The sequence below is a fragment of the Wyeomyia smithii genome, chromosome 1 (genome assembly GCF_029784165.1).
Source record: "Wyeomyia smithii strain HCP4-BCI-WySm-NY-G18 chromosome 1, ASM2978416v1, whole genome shotgun sequence".
Lineage (NCBI taxonomy): Eukaryota > Metazoa > Arthropoda > Insecta > Diptera > Culicidae > Wyeomyia > Wyeomyia smithii.
In genome coordinates this window covers 107024639-107037138 of record NC_073694.1, presented here as the reverse complement: position 1 = coordinate 107037138, position 12500 = coordinate 107024639, and the positions used below count along the sequence as shown (strand labels likewise).

Genomic DNA, 12500 nt, shown 5'->3' with positions numbered 1-12500 from the left:
CTCTTTATCACCACTATCGTTGGTCTTGGTGGTGCACTAACGAGGCTATGAAACTGCACAGTTGCTTTACGTGGTCGGCCTACTCGCCGTTGAGTGGGTCGGGCTACTCCCTTCGCTTGTATGTTTTGTTCCTTTGAAGAGAATGAATCATTTAGTGTCAAACAGAGCTTCGTGAGAAATAAAAACATACCATCAGAGCGATTTCAGCGGGGTCCGTCAGTATAGCCGCTCGTCCAGGTTTTCGTCCTCGTCTGCCTGTAGCACGCGGTGGTGCCCGCGGGATTGGTCTGATTCTGCAAAGAGTGTCCAGCAGTGATCCTGGTATTATTTCGTCAACCAAGGAAGGTCCTGTCACTGATGATGGAGCATAATCCAATGCAGTGAATACATCCGGGTTGAAGGGCCAAATACCTGATGCCCGGAACCCGGCCTTGATGTTTCGCTCCGTGGCACTCCGTTCGAGAGCGCTGTCGATGATAGCCGGAAGGTCAAAAATAGACATCGGCTTTCCGGGATGCCTGTATGTCCATTCGTCGCACAGCACATTCATTGCGTGCTTGAACGGCGAAAACACACTCACGTCCAAGGGTTGTAAGCGGTGAGAGCAATGGGGTGGTATTGTAAGTAGGTGAATGCCATTATCCCTGCAAAACTCGATTGCAGGTAGACTTCTGTGTGAACCGTGGTTGTCCACAATCAACAAAAGAGGGTTTTCTTTGGGCACTCGCGTAAATGCTTTAAAGTGTCAGAGAACATCCAGATAAATATCTGCATTCATCCACCCTGTATTGCTCACCGCTCCAGCGCATCCCGTTGGACCACCATCCAGAAAGTGTGGATGGAAACGTTTTCGAGGAAAAACGAAAAATGGTGGCATTTTATTGCCAGTGGCGGAAACCGCAAGTACCATCGTAACCAACGGGCCCCGATCGGCCGAAGTTACTCGACCAACACGTTTGACTCCACGGCGACTAGCAACTCGTTGAGGTTTCTGAACTGTTGTCACTCCAGTCTCGTCCAGATTCCAGATGGAATTTGGTTCGAACGTTATATTCTCGGCTACTGTGCGTAGAAGATCGAAAAACTTGCCCACATTTGTGGGATTAAAAGCAGAGACTCTGGCTATGCTGGTCGCCTCGGGTGAACGCATCGACAGGTTCGGCCTTCGGCGCAGAAAGTTCCGAAACCAAACAGGGCCTGCCTTTGCGTTCGCGATCCAATTGTCGGGAACCGGAATCCCCAGCTGGTTCGCGAATTGTGGTGCAAGCACACGAATGTCTCTGGATGTTAGACCGAAGAACTTGTCCGAGCATAGCTAGCAATACTTTTCGAATGCCCGTTCTGGTTCCTCGGGGAAAAACGGTGGTCTTCCGCGCTTACAAATTTGCACATCCTCCATCGATATCGTAGGATGTAGCGGGTCCGCTTGCACCATCAGGCCAGCGTTTAACCGCTTGTGGCGAAGCAAGGTGGTACGGGGTATACCATACTCTCCAGCAGCTGCCCGTAACGACTTGCCAAACTTAATGGCAATAATCGCCAACTTGATCGCCTGCTCCCGTTCACCACGTTTCACTGCCGCGTTACTCATATCGAACAGTTTGTATATCCAATCGAATCAAAAGCAAAAGCAAAAAACGTAATCGTATCACAAGTATAAAAATTGTACTGAAACGGTTCTTGCCATGAGCTCGCATTTATACTCAGCCGATCTATCCAGCAGCTGAACAATGTCTTTTGTTGTTTATCAGTAACAAAAGGTGTCTTTTATTCTCTATTACTGACGAAAGATGTCTTTTGTTTTCTATTACTGACGAAAGATGTCTTTTGTTTTCTATTACTGACGAAAGATGTCTTTTGTTTTCTATTACTGACGAAAGATGTCTTTTGTTCTCGATTGCTATCGATTGCTATCGATTGCTACACGCAATGATGACGATCGATCATGCCAAGCACTGTATACGGGATGATACACTACGTGCCGGCTACGTGACATAATCATCCACCGCACCCGAGACATACACCACAGACCGGCTGCTGGCTCGCACACTGACGAGAGCAGCAATAAGATGCCAACGTGGTAATCACACTAGCCTATCAAACCTTGTAGGAAGAGGTTGGATGATAGTATATGCCTCGGGTAGCGTACTCACACAACAGGACGCTATCCAGTTACAAGTTCTGCCTTACCGCTTCTCTAAGTTCATTCGCATTCATCGATTCCATACATTTGTAAGAACACCTAACTTCCGATGCTGCACAGCAGGCGTCTTTTGCCGACCACACCACACTCATGTAACGGCACATAATGCCTTCACACTCCGTCGTGCTGTAACGTGTTTCAAGTACATAGATGTAGCTATCTACGCACGCAGGCGCACACGATTCAACGACGTGCGCATATACACGCTGAACACGCATAAACACGCACGTCGGAAATCAACCACCGCAACCTCCAAGCAAGGGTAGTCTGAGAGGATCGAAACATACACCTCTCTGCAACTCGCAACTCCCAGCCTGTAAACCTATCGTTTGTAGGGGGTCTCAGGTATCGAAATCATATATTGATGCTTAGCAGCGCCACCGACGTTCCAGTATCTCAGACACTAGTCGTATGGCGCCGCGCAAGGGCTACTGAGAGCACCATAATGTAGCGTCTCCCAATTGCTAATTGGCATAGTTTACGGTTAGAACTAGGGCGGTATCTAATCGCCTTCGATCCTCTAACTTTCGTTCTTGATTAATGAAGGCATTAGACGCCACTGAACGGCGGGCGGACGCGGCGCACGCGCAAACGCACACCGGCCCGCAAACGCGCCGCACACCCAGTCTTATAGTCGCAACAATCCAGTGACCTACGACCATCAGTAGGTGTAGCACCCGTGTTGGACAAGAATAAACTTCGAACGTTTTAACCGCAACAATTTTAATATACGCTAGTGGAGCTGGAATTACCGCGGCTGCTGGCACCAGACTTGCCCTCCACTTGATCCTTGTTGAAGGATTTATGCTCAACTCATTCCAATTATAAGACATCATAAAAGAGCCTTATATTGTTATTTCTCGTCACTACCTCCCCGTGCCGGGATTGGGTAATTTACGCGCCTGCTGCCTTCCTTGGATGTGGTAGCCATTTCTCAGGCTCCCTCTCCGGAATCGAACCCTGATTCCCCGTTACCCGTTGCAACCATGGTAGTCCTCTATACTACCATCAATAGTTGATAGGGCAGATATTTGAAAGATCTGTCGTCGGTGCGAGACCATACGATCAACAAAATTATCCAGATTTCAACTCAACACGTCACGGAGGACGATTGGTTTGACTAATAATTGCACAGGTTCCGCGAGGTCCCTGCATTTTGCATGTATTAGCTCTAGATTTTCCACAGTTATCCAAGTAACTAGTTAAATGATCTTGTAAATTATAGCTGTTATACTGAGCCTTATGCGGTTTCACATTAAATCTGTTTGTACTTAGACATGCATGGCTTAACCTTTGAGACAAGCGTATATTACTGGTAGGATCAACCAGAATTCATCATCATCACTCACGTACGTGCGTGCGGGTGTGTGCTCACAAATGTGCGGCCCACCCCCGGTCGATTGCGCGGCGTCCGGCTTCGCGGAAACGCGCGCGCTCTCTCCCAAATGGGTGCAATGATGCCAGCACTCGCCGTCGCTAAACGATCGCCTAGCGATAGCGGGCCTTGTGTGCGTCGTACCACTCCCTTCGCTTCGCGCTCTGGTGGTGGTGGATGTCGCTCCGAACAACCTCACTGCAATGCTTTTCCATCGTATTCTCGTTCGCTCTCTAGTTCGCATCCGATCCGAAACTATAACACGGGGACGGACGGACGGACGAACGGTGGTATGCGGTGGACAGCAAACAGCGAAGAGACCAAACGCCGAACTGTCCGCCGCCGCCTACCATCGACGCCGCCGCGCATATATAGCCGGAAGCATAACACTCGTCAAAAGATTCCCGCTTGGCGCTCTCTCTAAACACCCACTTACGGTGTGCCGGTATTTTTTAAACTGGGGTTATAATACATGCTACTGCCGCTACACCCGTAACGTGGTAGCCGTATAACATTCATGCTTCTCCCTCTTCGCGCGCAGCACTTGTGAGACCACAACACACCACCACACCGGGCGGTGAACTGCGGCTGCCACTCACAGACAACACGGGCACGCCTGTCTGTCTCCTCCCCACCAGCCAGTCACAGCCAGCCAACCAGCCAGCCACTACCAGCGGCAGAGCGGGTAAGCGGAGTGTAAGCGAGCGAACTGGTTGATTGACTACCCGCCAGCCAGCCAGCCACAGCCACAGCCACCACACACATCACACCTAGCACCGTCGTCGCTCTGTGTACGCCCAACAGAGGTAGATGCAGCAGGCCGCATGCCACCCTACCTGTGTATGCACACACCGTGTCAGTGAGAAGTACTTTTCCGTACCAACCTCAGACTCAGACACCCTCCTATAGATACGAAAATGTATAATAATAACAGAATTCGACACACGCTTTGCCCCCTCATACTGCGCCCACAGACCGAACCGTAGTGTACGGACCGGCTAGCACGGCATTGCATGGTCGACCGTCACCCTACCATGCATCAGTGTGCGAGCTAGCAGCCGGTCTGTGGTGTATGTCTCGGGTGCGGTGGATGATTATGTCACGTAGCCGGCACGTAGTGTATCATCCCGTATACAGTGCTTGGCATGATCGATCGTCATCATCGCGTGTAGCTGAGAATCCAAACACCCGGTCTGTGGTGTATGTCTCGGGTGCGGTGGATGATTATGTCACGTAGCCGGCACGTAGTGTATCATCCCGTATACAGTGCTTGGCATGATCGATCGTCATCATCGCGTGTAGCTGAGAATCCAAACACCCGGACTGTGGTGTATGTCTCGGGTGCGGTGAATGATTATGTCACGTAGCCGGCACGTAGTGTATCATCCCGTATACAGTGCTTGGCATGATCGATCGTCATCATCGCGTGTAGCTGAGAATCCAAACACCCGAACTGTGGTGTATGTCTCGGGTGCGGTGAATGATTATGTCACGTAGCCGGCACGTAGTGTATCATCCCGTATACAGTGCTTGGCATGATCGATCGTCATCATCGCGTGTAGCTGAGAATCCAAACACCCGGACTGTGGTGTATGTCTCGGGTGCGGTGAATGATTATGTCACGTAGCCGGCACGTAGTGTATCATCCCGTATACAGTGCTTGGCATGATCGATCGTCATCATCGCGTGTAGCTGAGAATCCAAACACCCGGACTGTGGTGTATGTCTCGGGTGCGGTGAATGATTATGTCACGTAGCCGGCACGTAGTGTATCATCCCGTATACAGTGCTTGGCATGATCGATCGTCATCATCGCGTGTAGCTGAGAATCCAAACACCCGGACTGTGGTGTATGTCTCGGGTGCGGTGAATGATTATGTCACGTAGCCGGCACGTAGTGTATCATCCCGTATACAGTGCTTGGCATGATCGATCGTCATCATCGCGTGTAGCTGAGAATCCAAACACCCGGACTGTGGTGTATGTCTCGGGTGCGGTGAATGATTATGTCACGTAGCCGGCACGTAGTGTATCATCCCGTATACAGTGCTTGGCATGATCGATCGTCATCATCGCGTGTAGCTGAGAATCCAAACACCCGGACTGTGGTGTATGTCTCGGGTGCGGTGAATGATTATGTCACGTAGCCGGCACGTAGTGTATCATCCCGTATACAGTGCTTGGCATGATCGATCGTCATCATCGCGTGTAGCTGAGAATCCAAACACCCGGACTGTGGTGTATGTCTCGGGTGCGGTGAATGATTATGTCACGTAGCCGGCACGTAGTGTATCATCCCGTATACAGTGCTTGGCATGATCGATCGTCATCATCGCGTGTAGCTGAGAATCCAAACACCCGGACTGTGGTGTATGTCTCGGGTGCGGTGAATGATTATGTCACGTAGCCGGCACGTAGTGTATCATCCCGTATACAGTGCTTGGCATGATCGATCGTCATCATCGCGTGTAGCTGAGAATCCAAACACCCGGTCTGTGGTGTATGTCTCGGGTGCGGTGGATGATTATGTCACGTAGCCGGCACGTAGTGTATCATCCCGTATACAGTGCTTGGCATGATCGATCGTCATCATCGCGTGTAGCTGAGAATCCAAACACCCGGACTGTGGTGTATGTCTCGGGTGCGGTGAATGATTATGTCACGTAGCCGGCCCGTAGTGTATCATCCCGTATACAGTGCCTGGCATGATCGATCGTCATCATCGCGTGTAGCTGAGAATCCAAACACCCGGACTGTGGTGTATGTCTCGGGTGCGGTGAATGATTATGTCACGTAGCCGGCACGTAGTGTATCATCCCGTATACAGTGCTTGGCATGATCGATCGTCATCATCGCGTGTAGCTGAGAATCCAAACACCCGGACTGTGGTGTATGTCTCGGGTGCGGTGAATGATTATGTCACGTAGCCGGCACGTAGTGTATCATCCCGTATACAGTGCTTGGCATGATCGATCGTCATCATCGCGTGTAGCTGAGAATCCAAACACCCGGACTGTGGTGTATGTCTCGGGTGCGGTGAATGATTATGTCACGTAGCCGGCACGTAGTGTATCATCCCGTATACAGTGCTTGGCATGATCGATCGTCATCATCGCGTGTAGCTGAGAATCCAAACACCCGGTCTGTGGTGTATGTCTCGGGTGCGGTGGACGATTATGTCACGTAGCCGGCACGTAGTGTATCATCCCGTATACAGTGCTTGGCATGATCGATCGTCATCATCGCGTGTAGCTGAGAATCCAAACACCCGGACTGTGGTGTGGGTGTGGGGTTACAGCACGACGGAGTGTGAAGGCATTATGTGCCGTTACATGAGTGTGGTGTGGTCGGCAAAAGACGCCTGCTGTGCAGCATCGGAAGTTAGGTGTCATACAAATGTATGGAATAGATGAATGCGAATGAACTTAGAGAAGCGGTAAGGCAGAACTTGTAACTGGATAGCGCCCTGTTGTGTGAGTACGCTACCCGAGGCATATACTATCATCCAACCTCTTCCTACAAGGTTTGGTAGGTTAGCTTGGCATGCATAGCTAGAAGATTTTCTGGGGGTCCGAATTAGGATACTCTCCCCTTATAACAAACAGCTTCAATTACAACCCACGTAGCGCTTCAAAGCGCATAGAACATGTTGATACATACAGAGCAGGAGAGAACAACTGGCAGCCGTTATGGAAACTGTGTGTTAATGTTTCAAAAGCGACAATTGGGATGACCGATGTTCATAACTTAGTAGTTTCAACATCAGGGGAAAGTGATCTAATGCGGACCTGTTCTGTTTAAGAAAAACTAAAATAATTTGACATGAGATTAATTTTATTTATTCAGATTCATGTCTTATTTTGGTTGCTGGTTGTTTCGGTGGCCTACCAACAGGCCTCTTAATCTTGCGTGGGCGGCCAACGGGCCTCTTGGCAGTGCCTTTACTTTGAGCAGGTCGGCCAACGGGCCTCTTAGCAATGGTTGGATACTTTGGTGGTCGGCCAACGGGCCTCTTAGCAATGGTTGGATACTTTGGTGGTCGGCCAACGGGCCTCTTAGCAATGGCTAGTGACTTTGGAGGTCGGCCAACAGGCCTTTTTAGTATAACGACTGGAGGCTTGCGGGGTCGGCCAACGGGCCTCTTATCCGCTGCAGCCTGTGATTTGCGGGGTCTTCCAGGTGGTCTCTTTATCACCACTATCGTTGGTCTTGGTGGTGCACTAACGAGGCTATGAAACTGCACAGTTGCTTTACGTGGTCGGCCTACTCGCCGTTGAGTGGGTCGGGCTACTCCCTTCGCTTGTATGTTTTGTTCCTTTGAAGAGAATGAATCATTTAGTGTCAAACAGAGCTTCGTGAGAAATAAAAACATACCATCAGAGCGATTTCAGCGGGGTCCGTCAGTATAGCAGCTCGTCCAGGTTTTCGTCCTCGTCTGCCTGTAGCACGCGGTGGTGCCCGCGGGATTGGTCTGATTCTGCATAGAGTGTCCAGCAGTGATCCTGGTATTATTTCGTCAACCAAGGAAGGTCCTGTCACTGATGATGGAGCATAATCCAATGCAGTGAATACATCCGGGTTGAAGGGCCAAATACCTGATGCCCGGAACCCGGCCTTGATGTTTCGCTCCGTGGCACTCCGTTCGAGAGCGCTGTCGATGATAGCCGGAAGGTCAAAAATAGACATCGGCTTTCCGGGATGCCTGTATGTCCATTCGTCGCACAGCACATTCATTGCGTGCTTGAACGGCGAAAACACACTCACGTCCAAGGGTTGTAAGCGGTGAGAGCAATGGGGTGGTATTGTAAGTAGGTGAATGCCATTATCCCTGCAAAACTCGATTGCAGGTAGACTTCTGTGTGAACCGTGGTTGTCCACAATCAACAAAAGCGGGTTTTCTTTGGACACTCGCGTAAATGCTTTAAAGTGTCGGAGAACATCCAGATAAATATCTGCATTCATCCACCCTGTATTGCTCACCGCTCCAGCGCATCCCGTTGGACCACCATCCAGAAAGTGTGGATGGAAACGTTTTCGAGGAAAAACGAAAAATGGTGGCATTTTATTGCCAGTGGCGGAAACCGCAAGTACCATCGTAACCAACGGGCCCCGATCGGCCGAAGTTACTCGACCAACACGTTTGACTCCACGGCGACTAGCAACTCGTTGAGGTTTCTGAACTGTTGTCACTCCAGTCTCGTCCAGATTCCAGATGGAATTTGGTTCGAACGTTATATTCTCGGCTACTGTGCGTAGAAGATCGAAAAACTTGCCCACATTTGTGGGATTAAAAGCAGAGACTCTGGCTATGCTGGTCGCCTCGGGTGAACGCATCGACAGGTTCGGCCTTCGGCGCAGAAAGTTCCGAAACCAAACAGGGCCTGCCTTTGCGTTCGCGATCCAATTGTCGGGAACCGGAATCCCCAGCTGGTTCGCGAATTGTGGTGCAAGCACACGAATGTCTCTGGATGTTAGACCGAAGAACTTGTCCGAGCATAGCAAGCAATACTTTTCGAATGCCCGTTCTGGTTCCTCGGGGAACAACGGTGGTCTTCCGCGCTTACAAATTTGCACATCCTCCATCGATATCGTAGGATGTAGCGGGTCCGCTTGCACCATCAGGCCAGCGTTTAACCGCTTGTGGCGAAGCAAGGTGGTACGGGGTATACCATACTCTCCAGCAGCTGCGCGTAACGACTTGCCAAACTTAATGGCAATAATCGCCAACTTGATCGCCTGCTCCCGTTCACCACGTTTCACTGCCGCGTTACTCATATCGAACAGTTTGTATATCCAATCGAATCAAAAGCAAAAGCAAAAAACGTAATCGTATCACAAGTATAAAAATTGTACTGAAACGGTTCTTGCCATGAGCTCGCATTTATACTCAGCCGATCTATCCAGCAGCTGAACAATGTCTTTTGTTGTTTATCAGTAACAAAAGGTGTCTTTTATTCTCTATTACTGACGAAAGATGTCTTTTGTTTTCTATTACTGACGAAAGATGTCTTTTGTTTTCTATTACTGACGAAAGATGTCTTTTGTTTTCTATTACTGACGAAAGATGTCTTTTGTTCTCGATTGCTATCGATTGCTATCGATTGCTACACGCAATGATGACGATCGATCATGCCAAGCACTGTATACGGGATGATACACTACGTGCCGGCTACGTGACATAATCATCCACCGCACCCGAGACATACACCACAGACCGGCTGCTGGCTCGCACACTGACGAGAGCAGCAATAAGATGCCAACGTGGTAATCACACTAGCCTACCAAACCTTGTAGGAAGAGGTTGGATGATAGTATATGCCTCGGGTAGCGTACTCACACAACAGGGCGCTATCCAGTTACAAGTTCTGCCTTACCGCTTCTCTAAGTTCATTCGCATTCATCGATTCCATACATTTGTATGACACCTAACTTCCGATGCTGCACAGCAGGCGTCTTTTGCCGACCTCACCACACTCATGTAACGGCACATAATGCCTTCACACTCCGTCGTGCTGTAACGTGTTTCAAGTACATAGATGTAGCTATCTACGCACGCAGGCGCACACGATTCAACGACGTGCGCATATACACGCTGAACACGCATAAACACGCACGTCGGAAATCAACCACCGCAACCTCCAAGCAAGGGTAGTCTGCTTTTACCCATGCTGAGCAACCTAAGCTGAACAGCTAAAGCCCTTTGTCTCCCCGGGACCGCCGTTAGGCATTACTTCAGGGAGAGGGCCCGTCGTGCTTATCGCACTTACCTCTATGGGTAGCAGAGCAGCCTATACAGGCCAGTTAGTTAACCGTTAACTAACTGGGGCACGTCGATGGTTTCCCGTCGATTGGTGCCCTGCAAAATACTAACGATCTGTGATGCTGCCGTGATGACCGCATCCCAGATTTCCCTATTTTCGCACATCCTACGCACTATATTCTCTGGCGTGGTGTCCATCCCACTTATTGCCAGCATTTCGTACCGTACCCGCTCGAAGCGCGGACATGTGAAGAACACATGCTCTGCGCTTTCTTCCGCACCCGTACAAGCGGGGCACATAGGGGACTCGGCGTACCCGAACCTATGCAGGTACTGCCTAAAGCAGCCATGGCCTGACAGGATCTGTGTCAGATGGAAGGTTACTTCCCCATGGCGCCTATTAATCCAGCCTGCTAACTCTGGAATGAGTCGGTGTGTCCATCTACCTTTTGTAGTGTTGGACCACTCCCGCTGCCACCTGGCCATTGAGGATGACCGTATGGTGTTGCGAATACCCCTCGTGTCGCGTTGGTCGAAGCATTCTACATCCTCTTTGACGATGATGCTGATGGGCATCATGCCAGCCAGGACGCAAACCGCCTCGTACGACACTGTTCGGTATGCGCACGCGACCCTTAGGCACATTAGCCTGTACGTACTCTCGAGTTTGCCGCGATGGCACGAGGTACTCAATACCTTGGACCACACTGGTCCTCCATACCTGAGTATGGACGTGGTCACGCTAGCAAGGACTTTGCGCCTGCTGCTACGAACCGCTGAGCTGTTTGCCATCATGCGAGACAGCGCTGCCACAGCCATGGAAGCTTTCTTGCAGGTGTAATCGACGTGGCTCCCGAACATGAGCTTGTCGTCGATCATAACCCCCAGAAGCTTCAACGAGCGTTTTGAGGCGATAGTGCATGTACCGGCACTGATCGATGCCTCCTGCTCAGACTTTCTGTTATTTACAACAATAACTTCAGTCTTATGGTGCGCTAGCTCCAGTTTCCTGGAGTGCATCCAGTCTTCCACTACGCGTATTGATAGCGCGGCCTTTAACTCTACCTCTCTAATAGACTCGCCATAGACCTCAAGAGTTATGTCATCGGCGAAGCCCACGATCACCACCCCTGGAGGGAGTGTTAGTTTTAACACGCCGTCATACATAGCGTTCCACAGTACCGGACCCAGGATGGAACCTTGCGGTACACCTGCGGTAACCGGAACGCTTTTCTGACCCTCGTTTGTGTTATACACTAGCACTCGATTCTGGAAGTAGTTGCCTAGAATTTCGTACAGCGACGTCGGCACTCTGAGACTCTGTAGCGCTAAGGCTATGGAGTCCCAGCTGGCACTGTTAAACGCGTTCTTCACGTCAAGCGTGACGATCGCGCAGTAATGAATGCCCCTCCTCTTGCGTTGGATTGCAACCTCAGCCGTTCTGGTGACGGAGAGAATTGCATCCACCGTGGACCTACCTTTTCGAAAACCGAACTGGTTGCTTGATAGACCGTTTTCACTTTCTGTATATTTCACCAGTCTATTGAGGATTACCCTCTCAAGCACCTTGCCCGCCGTGTCCAGCAGGCAGATTGGTCTGTATGCCGATGGGTCACCTGGTGGTTTCCCAACCTTCGGCAACAGCACCAGCCTCTGGCGCTTCCACACGTCCGGGAAGAGGCAGTCGTCAAGGCATTTCTGCATGACCGCCCTGAACAACCCGGGGGCTTCTTTGATGGCCGTCTTGATGGCCAAGTTCGGGATTCCGTCTGGTCCCGGAGCCTTGCCTACCTTCAGGGAGTTTGCGATCTCGATCAATTCATCTTCCGTCACCCTTACCGCATCGTCAGCCTCTGCACGGCTGCCGTCACTCACGGTAGGTGGTGACTCGTCAGCCGGAGGCCAGGGACTTGGTTCGTGGCTTGGGAAGAGGCCCTGAATGATCGTTTCTAGCATCGCTGGTGATTGTTCGGCCGGGGCTAGCGCACCTCTAGTCTTGGTCATAACGATCCTGTAGGCGTCACCCCACGGGTTCGAATTGGCACTGGCGCAGAGTCGTTCGAAACAGGCTCGTTTGCTGGCTCTGATTGCGCTCTTAAGCGTTGCCTTAGCGGATCTGAATGCGACACCGCGTTCCGCTCTTTGCTCGTCGGAACGTGCGC

General features: G+C 50.7%; 1 protein-coding gene across 8 annotated transcripts in view; it reads left to right on the top strand.

Annotated features, from left to right (window-relative positions):
- LOC129718457 (syntaxin-binding protein 5) overlaps positions 1–12500 on the top strand; it is a 1078665-nt gene that overhangs the window by 64799 nt on the left and 1001366 nt on the right. The window lies entirely within an intron of this gene.